The sequence below is a fragment of the Nannospalax galili genome, unplaced genomic scaffold, assembly GCF_000622305.1.
Source record: "Nannospalax galili isolate Female #2095 unplaced genomic scaffold, S.galili_v1.0 scaffold979, whole genome shotgun sequence".
In the NCBI taxonomy this organism is placed as follows: Eukaryota; Metazoa; Chordata; class Mammalia; order Rodentia; family Spalacidae; genus Nannospalax; species Nannospalax galili.
The window spans coordinates 1,275,986-1,291,624 of record NW_008343671.1 but is presented as its reverse complement, the minus strand read 5'-3'; the positions used below and the strand labels follow the sequence as shown (position 1 = coordinate 1,291,624).

The following is a 15,639-nucleotide window of genomic DNA, read 5'->3' as shown; positions in this document are numbered from 1 at the left end:
GTAAGTGCACCTGTGTCATGCAATGCCTGTGGAGGTCAGAAGAGGGCGTCACATTCCCTGGAACTGGAGTTATGGATGGCTGTTAGCCACCATGTGGGTGCTGGGAATCAAACACAGGTCCTCTGCAAGAGCAGCCAGTGCTCTTAACCTCTGATCATCCCTCCAGCCTACATGTTTTTTTTTTTTTTTTTCCTGTTATTTCTAACGTTGACTCCAAGAAATGAGAACTGAGAGACTTTGATCTTCTTTTCTGAACTTCCCTAGTATTTTCAATCTATAATTTAGTAATTATATGCTCTCTGGTATTAGTAATTATTTTTAGTGAGTGAGTCTTGGCATTTCAAAGGCAGAAACTAGAGTAGATGTATTTTTCCATTTCCTACAAAATTTAGTGCATAGTTTATTCTAGGCAGCCCAGCTACTATTTGTTGATTTATTGATATTTGTTGAATGTTTAACCTTTAAGGACTAATTTTACAAAATCTATGCAAGTGGGAAAATCTGTACAAATGGGAAACTGGAATGCAAGTAGGAGAGGTCACTGTGGTGTATTTAATAAGAAAGCTTCATAGAAGGCTTGCGAGCACTCCCATCAAGCATCAGGCACTGTAGGTTTTGTTTGGGAGATAGAACAATGACAGACCATGACTGTAGGCCAGCGGGGGATTGGAGGGAATGAGAACAGCTACGAGAAGATGAAGACTGATGGGAGGTACAGAAGTGAGGCTGCGTTGGTGAGCTTAAAGCACACTTTGAAGACCGCAGATTTCATTGTGCTACGTTTATCAGCGTCAAGCAAGTGACCTGCAAACTGTGTTCAGAAATGAGTCACTGCTGTGTAGATGAGCCCCTCAGGGTTGAGAGTTCCTGTTTACAGAGCCCTTTCCCTCTGTAGAGCCAATCTCTTGGGTTGCAGATGCCACTAATATATCCATGTGGAGTGTCAGAGATTTTGTTGTTTGGTTTTGTTTTTTAGCAGTTTGGTAGTCCATTTTAGCAAATAGGGTAGAAATTAGCAGCCTTTTATGGAGTTGTACTGAAGTCTGGGTTACTTTCCTTCAGAAGGGAATGAGGATTCTTCTTACTGTATAGAAATCCTCATAGGTAGAAGAGATGACAGCAACTCCATGGTGGCCCTGCTGTAGGTGATGGTATAGGGTCTTTCAAGTGGGAGGAAGAATTGAGTAGTATCAGCAGGTCTGTTTGTGTGGTCAATTGATTTGGCATTTGTCCCCTGAAATAAGTCTTTCTTTTTCAAGAATTATAGCAGGTTAGCAGGAATATTAGTCCTTTTTTTTCTGTCATGTCAATCAAATCCATAAGGTTAGGAAGCTTATAAAGAAAAGAAGTGTATTTTGTTTAGTTCAGGAGGCCAAAACTCCAAACATAGCACTGGTTCTGGTGAGGTCCCACTAGCTAGGTCCCTCATGATGAAAGTGCATGTGTTCTCAAGAGGTTGAGATTATCATTAAGGTAGGAAGCCAGAGATACTGGAATCCTGGGTAAGAATTGTGCTCATTCCTTCCAAGGGAATACCCCAGTGGCCCCGCCTCCTATAGGTCCTGCTGCTTCCTGACAAACTCCCAGCACGTAGGCCTTTGGGGTCCATGCATACTAAGTATTAATCTGGATGAATTTTTTGCTAGTGAGCTTTGCAGTAGAAGGTAGACTTGTTCCCTGCTCTTGAATTTCAGTTCAAGACTTAAAATATAGAAATGTATATCTACTTGTCGGAATGAGCAGTTAGAGTTCATGCAAGATGTGATAGCTGTCTCCTAATTACTTAGATCTGTGGTGTGGAACGGGTTTGGTAGGGATACTGTTTAACCTCAGAGACTTGCAGATGACTGTTGGTGAAAGCTTGCAGGGGAAAATTCTGAAGGACTTTGAGGAATTTGTTTATTTGAAGCAGTTGAAATGGGCTGTCTCGGGAGCTACCATTATTTGTCCACTGTAGCTGGTATAAATCTGAAATCTCAGTTGCTTCCAAAGTGTTAACATGATACTCCCAAAGCTTTTGATTCCAGAGCATTTTGTATTTAAGATTTTCGGCTCAGGGATACTTAAGCAATAGAGTCCTGTAGAAACATTCTGAAGCCTGAAAAACCCTGAAATCTGAAATACTCTGGTTCCAAGTATTTCAGATAAGAGACACTCTCATAATCAAGTATCAAGTGAGTGTTGGGAAGTCAGGAGGTCTTATTCTCTGGACTGTTGCCATTTTGAACATGGTAATTCAGTGCTGGTAGGGGTTGTTTTATTGCTGTGTATTTTAAGATGATTAAGAGCATCTCTGGCCTCTATCACTTGATGCAAGTCACTGTTTCCCAAGTTGTGGTCACTCAGTAACGTCTGTAGACATCACCAGATATCCCTGAGAAGCTATGGAATCACTGAAAGCAAGGTGCCTTAGGATTCTGGAAATTCATGCCTTTTGTTTTGGAGGCACATTGTGCAGCGTAGATGTTATTCATGAATGAGAATGGTAGAGGACCTGCATAATTGGGGTGGTTTTCTGTTACCTCCCAATTCAGGGAGGCTTTCTGAGGCTTCGGGGTTTTCAGAATCTTTTGAGTGGTGTTAGTAAGCTTGAAACATGGACTGCTTCTTGTACCTTTCTTCTGGGAGAGACTGAGAGGACAGTGAGAGGAGGCAAGTCTGAGCAGAGGCAGTTAGAGGACGGGAGGGAGGAGGTAAGGCTGAGCAGAGGCAGCTAGAGGCCTGGAGGGAGGGAGTGAGGGAGAGAGGGAGGGAGGGAGGGAGGGAGGGAGGAGGTAAGGCTGATCCATCATCCTTGTTCGGCAACAGTCAGGGAGGACCCACAGGTTCTGTTCCTCAAACTCTCCAGTTCCTTGTGCCCCAGCCTGTGGTGGAGGAGGAAGGAGGGCTTCTGGGGAGTTGTAAGGGCTTCATGGCTTGAATTCTGTATTACTTGATCAAGTTTCTTAACATCACTGTGCCTTTATTTTTTCTTTTAATTTTTAAAAGATTGCAGGGTTTGGAGATAACTCAATAAAGTGCCTGAAGACCTGAGTTTGACCCCCAGAACCATATAAAAAAACTCAGGTGTGGAGGTATATACTTGTAATCTTAGTGCTAGGGAGGCTGACACAGGTGGACGGACCCCTGGGGCTTGCTGGCTGGCCAGCCTAGCCTACTCTAGGCCAGTGAGAGACCCAGCAGAATGGGTAGCTCCTGAGAAACAATACCTGAGGTCATCCTTTGGCCTCCACACATATGTACACACAAATGTACATGCACCTGCACGCACATGTGCACCAGTACATGCACATATACACAAAGTACAGCAAACTATGTGTGTGTGTGTGTGTGTATGTGTAATTTATATAAAACTGACCATTTCATTTAAAGTTTATTCATTATGTTCACAACCATCACTTAAAGGGAAATAGAAAAAGTGGAGAAAATAAGGCATCTTTCCTTTGGATTATGGCAGTTGTTTGCAGAGTGCCAGGCCCCGGTAAGGGGCATTTCTCCTTTTTTCATACCAGTTTATCCTACTTCTTCTTTTGCTCCCTCCCTTGATGGGTAATCAAACCCAGGTAAGGGCTAACAGATTTCTTTTTTAATTCCGGCCAATTTAAGTTCATCCCAGGACTGACATTGTGTAAATAGTGTTCTCCAAACTGTGTGCTGTTTTCAAGGCTGGGCCATCATGGACACTGGAGTTTATTCTGACAGTGCCTTACTTGTTCCAGTTCTCTCTAATGGCTATAGATGTCCTTCACTAAATCTCCCTGTCGGACTTTTCCCTGTGATAACTTGTTCTAAAATTTTGCTAATGGCAGCTTGCTACATCCAGAGTCCTGAGGTCCTATAGACCAGGATTTTGATTCATCTGTCACTCAGAAGGCCATTGATAGTTTGAGGGCAAGATTCAGAAACGGTGAATTTCGTGGCTTTGTTCCTTTGATTCTTGCTCAAGTACCCAGGCTCCCTCCTTCTATGGGAAAGCATATTTTTGGCTGGCCCTTTTCTGTCTGTGCTGTGCCATCTGTCACAGGGATCATTGCACAGAGGCTGGCTTCTTCCCTGCTGGGAGCAGGTGGTCATAGCCAATGGCTATTGACAGGGTCAGGTGTGGGAGGCGGGGCTTGCCAGCATGCCTCTCCATGCTAGACAATTGTTATTCTTCAGACAAAGAAAGAGGAGGAAGAAAAGATGCAGAGGTGATCTTAAAATTGTTGATTTATTCTTGTGTTACAACTACTTGACTATCCTGTCTGTGTGGTCTGTCTGTATGGCAACTGGTTCTCGATCCTCAGATCACTAGGTGCAGAAGCCCACAGAGCACAAAGAAAGCACCGTCCGTGACAGTCACGGATAACATAATTGCTCCAGCCGAGTCACATCTAAGGCACTCGACCTTTGCTCAAAGAAAGAAAATGCCCCAGAAGTCTTTCGAAGGATCTCGTGGAAAGACCCTGATTTCAAAGTCTTACTTGAATTGAGTGTGCTTCCAGCCGCTCAGGATTCTGGGCCTGACTCACGGGAGAGCCAGCCCAGTGCTGAGTCACTGAGCCAGCCTCATTCATTGATCATGTGCTTGCGCACAGCTTGGTGGCAAGGGGGAGAGAATTACTATTTTCAAATGTTCCTTCCTGAGGTAGCATGGTCCAGAAGTGAGCTGAGAGACAGGATGCTGGAGTTCTATTCTTGGCCCACCTTCAGCAAGATACAACCCCTCCTCCCCCATGTTAATCTGCAAAGATCAGGGAAGTAAGTAAACCAGCAAGACAGGTAAGAACAGAAGAGGTTTCAAAATGTTTTCCCTGGAGCAATTATGAGGAAAATGGCCCCCAGATCCCATCTCCCTGGTTGGCCATGCTTTATTGCCTCTGCTTGCTCAAGTGACTTGCTGTGGTGAAATAGGAAGGACCCTCTCCATGGGTAAACCTACCAGGCCTTGCCCTGTAATGCCCCTCCCATAATACTCAACTGCATGTACTTCTATACATTTATGTTTTTAAAAGCACAAATGGGGCGGGGGGCAGTGAGATGGTTCAGTGAGTAAGGGAGCTTGCTGCTAAGCCTGACAACCTGAGTTTGATCCTGGGAACCCACATGTTGTGGAAGGAGAGAACCAACTTTCACAAATTGATCTCTGACTGCCATACATACACATATGCACACACAAAACACACACATTCACTTAAAAAATTGAAAGCATAGATGAAATAGTTCAGAAGAACAGTTCACAAGATAAATGAGTTGTGGATCTATAATCTAGGTTACAGAGATGAGCATGGCCCAGCGGCAGGTGCTGCTGGTGTCTTTGGTTCTCCTTGGCTCCTCTCTAGTTTTAATTCTCTGCCCCAGTTGCTGCTGAGACTCTGATGTCTACAGAGTTAGACATAATTGTACCTTCCACCTCTCCTGATTCCCTAGATAAGCAGCATCTTTTCCATCCAGCCCCTCAGATTCCCTGTTTGTATCACAACAGTTCTTCTCATTGACATCTGAACCTCAGTGTGGGGACAGAATTTGCTCACAGAATTCTTTCAGTTTTATTGTGAAATGTGCTCTAGTTTGCCTCTCTGCTATGATAAAACACTGACCAAAACCATCTTGGGCAGGAAAGGGTTTGTTTCTTCTTACACTTCACAGTTCATCACTGAGGGAAGCCAAGACAGGACCCTGGAGCAGAAACCGAAGCAGAGACCTCGGAGGGGTGCTCCTCACTGACTTGCCATCCTCTGGCTTGCCAGGCGACTTTTTCTTTTTTCCTTTGTATTAGCATGGCCTCCTTTTATTGTTTAAACGTAAGAGCAAGAACTGTGCTAAGCGTTCTTTTTATTGGCTTTGGCTTCTTCTGGTCCCTGAAACATTCTTTTATGTTTAGCATGTCTTTTTCCTTTTTTAAAAAATAATATTCTTTGAGAATTTCATACAGTATCATGCTTACCCTCCCATCTCCTCTCAGATTCACCCCTATTTTTCTATCCATCCAGCCTTGTAGCCTCTTTTTTTTCCTTTTTTTTTTTTTTTTTTTTTTGAGACAGGGTCACCTTGTAGCGCCAGCTGTCCTGGGATTTGCTATGTAGACCAGGCTGGCCTCGAACTCACAAAGACCCGCCTTCCTCTGCCTCCCAAGCACTGGGACTAAAGGCGTGCGCCACCACGCCCGGCGGTATCCTCTTTTTTTTAAAAAAAAATGCTCATTGAGTTCGATTTCTGTTTCCTGAATACTCTTGGTTGTGGGTCCATCCCCTGGAGCATGGTCAACCTATCAGGGGTCACATCCTTAAAGAAAACTGACTCTCCCTCTTCTAGCCACTGTCAGTTACCAATAGCCCCTCAGGTAGGGTGGGAATCTATTCCCACCTCTCCCTCCATGGTGGGATTCTGTCTAGCTTGAGCTTGCTCAGCTCTTATGCATGTTGTCACAATTGCCATGAGTTCATATATGTATCTTTTTGTGTCTAGAAAACACTGTTTGATTGTACTCATCCACCACTTCTGGCTCTTAAAAATCTTTCTTCCCCCTCTTTTGAGACAATCCCTGAGCCTCAGAGGGGTGTGACATAGATGTCCCATTTAGGTCTGAATACTCCATAGTCTCCTCCAGTTGTGGAAAATAAGACCACATTGACCAGTTGTGGGTCTCTGTTATTTGCCATCTACTGCAAAAAGCTTCTTTGATGAGCATTGAGATATGCACTAATCTAGGGGGGCATAATGCTAAGTCATTAGGAGTCAGCTTAGCAATGTCCATTTAGCAAAATAATAGTAGGCTCTCCCCTCGGGTTATGACCTATTTAGCCATAGGTTCTTGGCCCTGGTAACTGTGCCGGGTATAGGTTCTCATGGAGCATCTCATGGAACAGGCTTCAAATCCAATCAGAAAGTGTTTGGTTACTTCTATAACGTTCATAGCACTGTCGAACCTTTGGGCATATCTTGCCAGGTCAGTTGTTAATGTAGCTCACAGGATTCATAGCTGGGTAGGGTTGATGGTTACTTTTCTGATAGCACTTTCCAGCCCTGTGAAAGCTAACCAGTAAGGATGAAACTTCGAGGCCAGTACCAGTTTGATTTCTTCATGTTCTATGAATCAAGTATCTTGTGTCTTTAGCAATAGGGTCTTACATCAAGTTCTGGCAGTGCTTGGAGGTCTGTGGGACCCCATGGGCAACAATTCCAAAAAGAAGTAACCCATTCCTGATACTGGGCTTTTTGTTTGCTACCCTGTGGTATCTAGTAGGGCATTGGCCCCCTATTATAGGGTAACCCCATTTAAACTATTTTTAATGTATATATTTTTTAGGAAATTTTACAGTAGTATGTTTCCATATGACTTTTTCAAAAGGTCTTTAGTGTTTGTTATTCTTCCCTGTACTCCCTTCTCTATCCTGCCCTCCTGTCTCCATTCCTGTTCCATTATTCCCCTTCCCCCATTTATATATCACTACATTCTGTTTCCCCTCCATTGCCCCCTCCATGGCCCCTTACTAGCCTCTTGTCCTCCATGGGTTTTCCAAATGAAGCACACTTACCTAAAGATTCAACAATCCTGAACAATAAAAGAACTACTAATCAGGAGGGTTTCACCATCCCTGATTTTAAGTTACACTACAGAGCTATAGAAATAAAAACAGCATGGTATTGGCATAAAAACAGACACATTGATCAATGGAATAGAATTGAGAACCTGTAAATAAGTCCCTGCATCTGTAGCCACCTGATTTTCGACAAAGCAATCAAAGATAAACATTGGCAAAAGACAGCATCTTCAGCAAATTGCTGGTTAAACTGGGTAGCTACATGTAGAAGAATGAAACTAGATCCATAGCTCTCACACTGAATAAAGCCCAACTCCAGATAGTTCAAGGATTGCAACATAAACCTAATAACCTGAATTTACTAGAGGAGAAAGTAGGGGTTACACTGGAACTTACAGGCACAGGGAAGGACTTTCTGAACAGGACCCCGATAGCAAAGGCATTAAGACCAACAACTGACAAATGGGACCTCATGAAAGTAAAAATCATCTGTACAGCAAAGGGTTGGAATGAAGAGCCAACCTACAGAATGGGGAAAAAAATCTTGACTAGCTATACATCCGAAAGAGGGTTGGCATCTAGAATATACAAAGAACTCAAGAAAACTAACCATGAGGAAAGCAAACAATCCAATTAAAAAACAGGCCATGAAACTAAACAAGGAGTTCTGAAAAGATGAAATGCAGATGGCCGAGAAGTAGTTTAAAAATGTTCAACATCCTTAGCCACCAGAGAAATACAAATCAACTCAAAACTCCTTTGAGATTTCATCTTACCCCAGTCAGAATGGCTAAGATGATGATGATGATGATAGTAATAATAATAAAATATACATGTTGGCATGGATGTGGAGAAAAGGGAACACTATTGTTAGGAGTGCAAACTGGTGCAGTCACTATGAAAATCAGTGTGAAGAGTCCTCAAAAAGCTAGAGATAGGTCTGCCACATGATCCAGCCATGGCACTTGGGTTTAAATCCAAAGGGCTCTATATCCTACTACAGAGATGCCTGTTCATCCATGTTCATTGCTGCCCTATTCACAATAGCCAGGAAATGGAAGCAACCTAGATGCCCATCAGCTGTTACATGCATAATGGAATAGTGGTACATTGCACAGTGGAATATTATTCTGCTGTTAGGAAGCTCTGCTGGCAGTGTAGACTGGTGTAGCCACTATTGAAATCAGTGTGGAGAGTCCTCAAAAGTTTGAAGTTGATCTACCATCTGATCCAGCCATACCACTCTTGGGCATTTACCCCAAAGACTCTGTATTCTACTACGGAAATGGCTGCTCATCCATGTTCATTGCTGTCCTTTTCATAATAGCCAGAAATTGGAAACAACCTAGATGTCCATCAACTGATAAATGGGCAATGACGGTGTGGTGCATATGCACAATGGAGTATTGTTCAGCTCTTAAAAAATGAAATTATGAAATTAGCAGTTAAATGGATCTGGAACTGGAAAGAATCATCCTGTGTGAGGTAACCCAGACTCAGAAACATATGCCACATGTTCTTTCTCACAGTTGCATGTGAGTTTTGAAATCCTAGATAATACATGTTTTGATTTGAATAGCCACAGAAGTCATGAAACATAAACAGCCATGGAGAGCGGGGGGAGGAGTGTTCTGGAAGGGCTGGTAAAGTGCAGTGATATGCAGGTGGAAGATTAGGAAGGGTTAAATGGGGTGAGGAATGGGAGGACAAGACAGAGGAGGAAGTATGGAATAGCCAACACTAAAGGCCTTTAGAAAGAGCCATATGGAAACCTGCCACTACAGAAGCTTCTTAAAGTGTGTACATACTTATAAAAAGAGATTAAAAGGAGCTACTGTGTAACAGGGGGACTTGCCTCTTCTAGACAACATAGGCTAACAAAATAAAACCTCAGTGCCAGGAATGGACTCCCTCTCTAGAAGCTGTTGACCAGGGCTTCCATAGACTCTCAAACAATACTGGCCATTGCCTCTGCTCTTTGTTACCCACCAGAACTTGATGGTAGGACCATATTGCTGAAAACACTACATATATAAGCTGTAGAACAAACAAGAAGAAATCAAACCAGTGCTGACTTCAGCGCCTCACCTCTACTGGATAGTTTTCATGGGGCTGGAAGGTGCTGTGCATTCTACTGGAAGGAGAAAAATAATCATCAACCTGATTCAGCTGTGAATCCTATGAACAACTGACTGGAAGATATGCCCACCAGTACAATAGTGGCATGAAAACTATGGGAGTAACCAACCACATGCTAATTAGTTTTAAGGTCTACTTCATAGGATATAGTCTAAACCTGATACTGATATTAGGCTTAGGAACCTGAGGTTAGACAGATCACAGGGCATAGTGAAAAGCCTAATACTAGTTTCTACTATATAGTTATAGTATTAAACTGACTCCTAATGACTTGTTATATCCATAGATTGATGTATCTCTCAACTCTCACCAAAGAAGTTTTCTTATGCAGCAGATGGTGATTAATGCAGAAACCTACAACTGGTCAATGTGCAGGAAACAAGAAGCTGCAGAGTGCTTGTCCCTGAATTTCTATTCAGGGATATATCAAACTTTTCCTCCCAAGGCTCAGTGATTATTGTGGAAGAGGGAGGAGAAGTGGCTAGATAGATAGCCAAGGAAATAGTTTTCCAGACAGCTGGTCTGTTTCTCATATGAATTGACAGCAGCACTGACAGCATGCACAAGTTCCATGCTCAAACCAGACCCCAGCATGGAGACGGAGAAGTGGTAAGAAACCCCAACTCAACTTAAGGAACTTTTGGCCTACTGGGGGGAGAGACAGTCTCTTTCAAGGATGGGACTCTTGGTAGGTTAACCAGGCTCCAGTGGATGGTCCCATACTGAAGGACATTTGGAAGACACAATTAGACTCTATAGGGCTTAACACACACACACACACACACACACACACACAAACATAAAATAGAATACATTAAGTTAGGTGGAGGGCAGTAAATTGAGGATAGGGAAGGGATTTGAATACCATCAAATTTTATTGCATGAAAATCACAAAAGCTCAATTAAATTTTAAAAAATTATGAAATTTTCAGGTAAATGGGTAGAGCTGGAAATAATCATCTTGAGTGAGATAACCCAGACCCAGAAAGACAAATGTCATATGTTTTCTCTCAGCTAACTTATATAGCCCGGGCCCACCTGCCTAGGGATGGTACTGCTCATGGTGGGCTGGACTCCTACATTAGTTAGCAATCCAGAAAGTACCCCACAGACGTTCCCACAGGCCAGTCTGACAGGGAATTTCTCAGTTGCAGTTCTCTCTTTCCAGGTGTCTGTGGTTTGTGTCAAGTTGACAAAAGCTAACCAGCACAAAGTATTTTAAGCATAGAGAATAATTGATTGACTTCCTCCTTTGAGGAATAAACAATTATAGGTACACTTGAACTCCTCCCCACAACACCTAGCCTTTTGAACAAGCCTTTTTTATGCAAAGACCAGTGCTGAGAGCTTGGCTTCCCTGTAGGAGGTCACCTTCCATCTTAAACTTGCTGTTCTGTTTCCTCAAGTGCTCACAGCCATCCTTCCTGCCCCTATAGTGACAAATTGTTGTACCTCTCTGAGCTTTATGTTTCTCATCTGCACAGTAAATAACACCCACTGCCCTGCATTATTTCAAAGATCAAATATGTGTGGAAATATTTGCAAAGCTCTGTGTTACACATTGCACCCATCATCTATCTAGAAAGCTGATAGCACTGTTCTCCAGGCTGCGGAGGAGAGTGCTGGGGGACTGGGCTGCCCAGGAAGTGGTGGATCTGAGTCCCAGGGCCTTAGCCTGATGCATGTCTACTTACATTGTGTGTGTTTGAGTGTATGTGCACACACACAAATCTACACATATAGTCACACATGGAGTGATTAGAAATACTCCACTTTGAAGGGAGGGCCTGAGAAAAATAATCTCTACTTGTATTCTCATCCATCATTTTTAAGGTTCCGTGTTATTTCTTTTTTAATATTTTTATTTTATGTGTGTGAGTGTATTGGCTGCATGTGTATAGATGTATCCTGATCATGCAATGCCTATGGAGGTCAGAAGAGGGTGTCAGATCCCCTGGAACTGGAGTTACAGAGAGTTGTTAGCTGTCATGTGGGTCCTCTGCAGGAACAGCCAGTGGTCTTAACCGCTGAGCCATTTCTCTAGCCCCTGTGTTATTTTGACTTACATCCCTGATTATTTTATACTGGAATGACCATTTTAAGAAAATCGGTTCTTTCCTCCTGGGTTTTTTTTGTTTGTTTGTTTGTTTGGTTGGTTTTTTGTTATTGTTTTTTGTTTTGTTTTGTTTTTTTGGTCTTTTTGAGACAGGGTCTCTCTATAGCCCCAGCTAGCCTGGAACTCACTATGTAGACCAGGCTGGCCTTGAACTCAGAGATCCGCCTGCCTCCGCCTCCCGAGTGCTGGGATTAAAGGTGTGTGCCACCATGCCCAGCTCCTCTTTTTTTTCTTTTAAAGCTTGAAGTTCAGATTTCAGCCATTTGGCTAAGAAGGATTGTTTTCACCAATATGCCTTGCAAAATTCCTGCCACCATTTCTTTCGTAGCTCAGTCTTTGTCTTTTTCTCCTGCCTCTCCTACTGCATGTGGTCTGCAGAAGGTCCTGCTGTGTAAACTGTTTTGATGCCTCCTCCCACCTCTGTAATACATTAATCCCAATATTGTCAGTGGTAATTACTGTTTGAGCATGTCACTTAAAAAACTCTTATGAAACTTCTTTGTGTATGTGCATGTTTGTTTGTGTGCCTGTGTGTAGTGTGTGTGTGTGTGTGTGTGTGTGTGTGTGTGTGTGTGCTGGTGGAGTCCAGAGGACACCTTGAGTGTTATCCCTCAGTCACCATCCTTCATGGGTTGTTTTGTTTTGAGACAGGATCTCTTATTAGCCTTAGCCAGCTTAGGTAGGCTAGCTGCCAGCAAGCCCCAGGAATCTACCTGTCTCCATCATCTCAACACTGGTGTGGTGCATGCCGCTTACTTGTTTTGTTTTTTAATATGGATTCTGGAGATTTGGGGTAGTTTATCAACTGAACTACTACCCCAGTCCTTGGTATCTCTTTTTTTCTTTTCTTTTTTTTTTTGGTCTTTTTGAGACAGGATTTTCCTTAGCCCCAACTGACTTGGAACTCACTATGTAGACCACGCTGGCCTTGAACTCATAGAGATCCACCTGCCAGTGCTGGGATTAAAGGCGTGCGCTGTAGGCAGAGGACCACTGCCTAAAGTGGTCCTTGGCCCACTGCAATGGTGTCTTGCAGTGGGGAAGGGGTTGGGCTCAATTCTAAATATAGTATAGATAAGTAGAGATTTATAGCCAAGGAGTGGTACGGGGGCAGTAGATAGAAAGTTACTAGGTGATATAACAGGAGTAATAAGGGATTATGGCTAAGAGACCTATCAAGATTCTGCTGACCAATGTATCACCTGGTAGATGGTGGAGGCTGAGGAACCTGTTCACATCAAAGATGGTCAGTGAGGACAAGGAGTCCTAAAACAGACTGAGCAGCGCTCTTTTGCTGAAATTGGTTTTACAGGGAAGTGCAAAGATGAACTTAGCAGAAAATTCAGAAGTTTAAAGTTCGGTCAAGCCAGGAATCATTGTCAGCCTGTACAACTTCGTATAGATTCTCCATGGATATCCTGATTGCTGTTGTTTCTTAGCGTTTTAGATTCAGTCATTTGCATTTTACTTAATTACGGTGCCCTGGTTCAGACTAGAGAATGAATATTTTAGGAGAAGGTAAGCCTGTTTAATTGTATTTAGAACTATTCAGTTTCTTTTTTTTAAAAAAAAAAAATGTGTAAGATCCAAGAAATCTTTGAAAGTCAAGTGTAGAAATTAAAGAGGTAGACCATGGTGACTAGATCACACCTGTAGCCCCAGCATTTGGAGAGGCTGAAGCATGCAGAAGGTTGGAGAGTTCAAGACCAGCCTAAGCTATATAAGGAGACCTTGTCTCAAAACAAGACAAAACTATTAAAACCCCAAACCAAGCAAGCAAACAGCAAAAAAGAAAAAAAAAAAAAAAAAAAAAAAAAAAAAAAAAAAAAAGAAAAAACAATGATAATACACCAAACCTCCAAAGATGCTTAATTATAGTTTAGAACCCAGAACTTATACTCCTAGATTGCTACTCAAAGGAAACTTCCTCAGGTGGGCACATGGCAATCTGGGCAAGGATGTATTGTAGCACTGTTGATAATAGGTCACAATTGTTGGAAACAGAAAGAAGTTTATCAGGAGAGTTGATAAATTATGGTGGAGTCAAGCAAGTGAGCTACCACCATGTGAAAAGACATCAAGTTAATGCAAATGTGCAAGTGTCCAGATAGGATCAATGTTTTGTATTTGTACAGTTTTGGGAGAGTGTGGTGGCTCTTGCAGGTTGTTCCAGCTTCTCCAGAGACTGAGAATTACTGCTGTTTTCTCTCTACATTGTGATTGGTTGGAAATCCATCTATCTTTACTGGAATTCAGAGTCCATACACATGTCTGTAGATGTTATGTATACCATTGAATCAGTCCTCAGTACTTAGCAGCATGTCTAAGTGCACATAGAAGGCACTAATAAATGATTCTTGAATGAACGAATAAATAAATGAAAAGGTCACAACTGAAGGGGACATTCTGGAAACTGAGTCATTTGATGGGAATCATTAAAGTAGGTTTTCCCCTCATTCATACAAGTAAGATAATTAAGTTGAGTAATAAATAAGATGTGAGTAATTCTCTTTGAAACTCTTAAATGGAGAAATGAAAAGCTTAGCTTTGAATGCCAGTGCCTTACTAGAAATGATGAATGAGGAAATGGGAAACGAAAAAGACTCACCAAGACTGAGATGATCTTAAAAGTCAGCGATGGTTTTCTGTCTTATCCGATGTTCAGTGTTACTTTTTTAAATCTTGGTTTACATAGTGTGATTCATTCCTTTTCTTCCTTTCCCTTCCACCTTTCCCTTTCCCCTCCCTCCCTCCCTCCCTCTTCCCTCCACACCCCCCTCCTTCCCTTTCTCCTTTCCCTTCTCTATTGTCTTCTTTCTTTTTCTTTTTTTTTGATCAGCAAGTGTGTTCTCTTTACTTCAGGTCAGTCCCGAAAGATGATTGCCATCATTTCATATTGTTTTCTTTCTTGATGCTGAGAATTAAACCCAGTGCTTCTTATATGTTAAGCTTGGGCTCTGCCACCAGCCCCAGCCCCTGATTTCTATCAGTGTGCTTATGTGTATGTATGTACATGCCCCTGTGTGTGTGGTACATGTGTGTGCATGTAGGGACCAAGGATCCACATCAGGTGTCTTCAACTGCTCTTCACCTTTTTTTTTTTTTTTTTTTTAAACAGGGTCTCCTTGAAGCCCCAGCTGTCCTGGAACTCACTATGTAAAACAGGCTGGCCTTGAACTCACAGAGATCCGCCTGCCTTTGCCTCCCAAGTGCTGGGACTATAGGCGTGCGCCACCACACCCAACTTTCACCTTATTTTTTGAGACAGGGTCTCTCATTGAAGTAAAGCTCTCACTTTACTTACTTGGCTAGATTGTCTGGCCACCAAGTCCTGGGGATCCCCCTGTTTTCTCTTCCCCAGCACTATAGTGTCTGTTTTTGTTGTTGTTGTTTGATCTATTTGTGATAGGGTCTCCCTGTAGCCCCAGCTGGCCTGGAATTCGCTATGTAGACCAGGCTGGCTTTGAACTCACACAGATCCACCTGCCTCTGCCTCCTGAGTGCTGGAATTAAAGGCGTGTGCCACCACACCTGGCTATAGTAGTGTCTGGCTTTTTCATGGGACTGGAGGATAGAATTGAGCCATCTCCCCAGCCTTGATTTCTTAATATTCAGTGAACAGCAATCCAGAAGCTTATCCTCTCTAGTCACTAACTTTTCTCACAAGTAAACACTCTCCCTGGGTATTTGTTTTAATAACCCAGTTTTTTTAACTTTTATTTTATGTGTATGCATGTATTGCCTGCATGTAGGTAAGTGCAGCCATGTCATGCAGTGCCCACAGAGGTCAGAAGAGGCTGTCGGATCCTGTGGGACTGGAGTTACAGACAGTCGTTAGCTGCTATGTGGGTGCTGGGATTC

The 15,639-nt window shown here is 42.7% G+C and overlaps 1 protein-coding gene and 1 non-coding gene across 2 annotated transcripts in view; one reads left to right on the top strand and one right to left on the bottom strand.

Moving 5' to 3' along the window:
- The window catches only part of Scn8a (sodium voltage-gated channel alpha subunit 8), a 196,068-nt gene that overhangs the window by 40,707 nt on the left and 139,722 nt on the right, over window positions 1–15,639 (top strand). The window lies entirely within an intron of this gene.
- On the bottom strand, window positions 14,608–14,675 carry LOC115071526. The gene has a single exon (XR_003850604.1). It is a non-coding gene; the product is annotated as a small nucleolar RNA SNORD2 (small nucleolar RNA).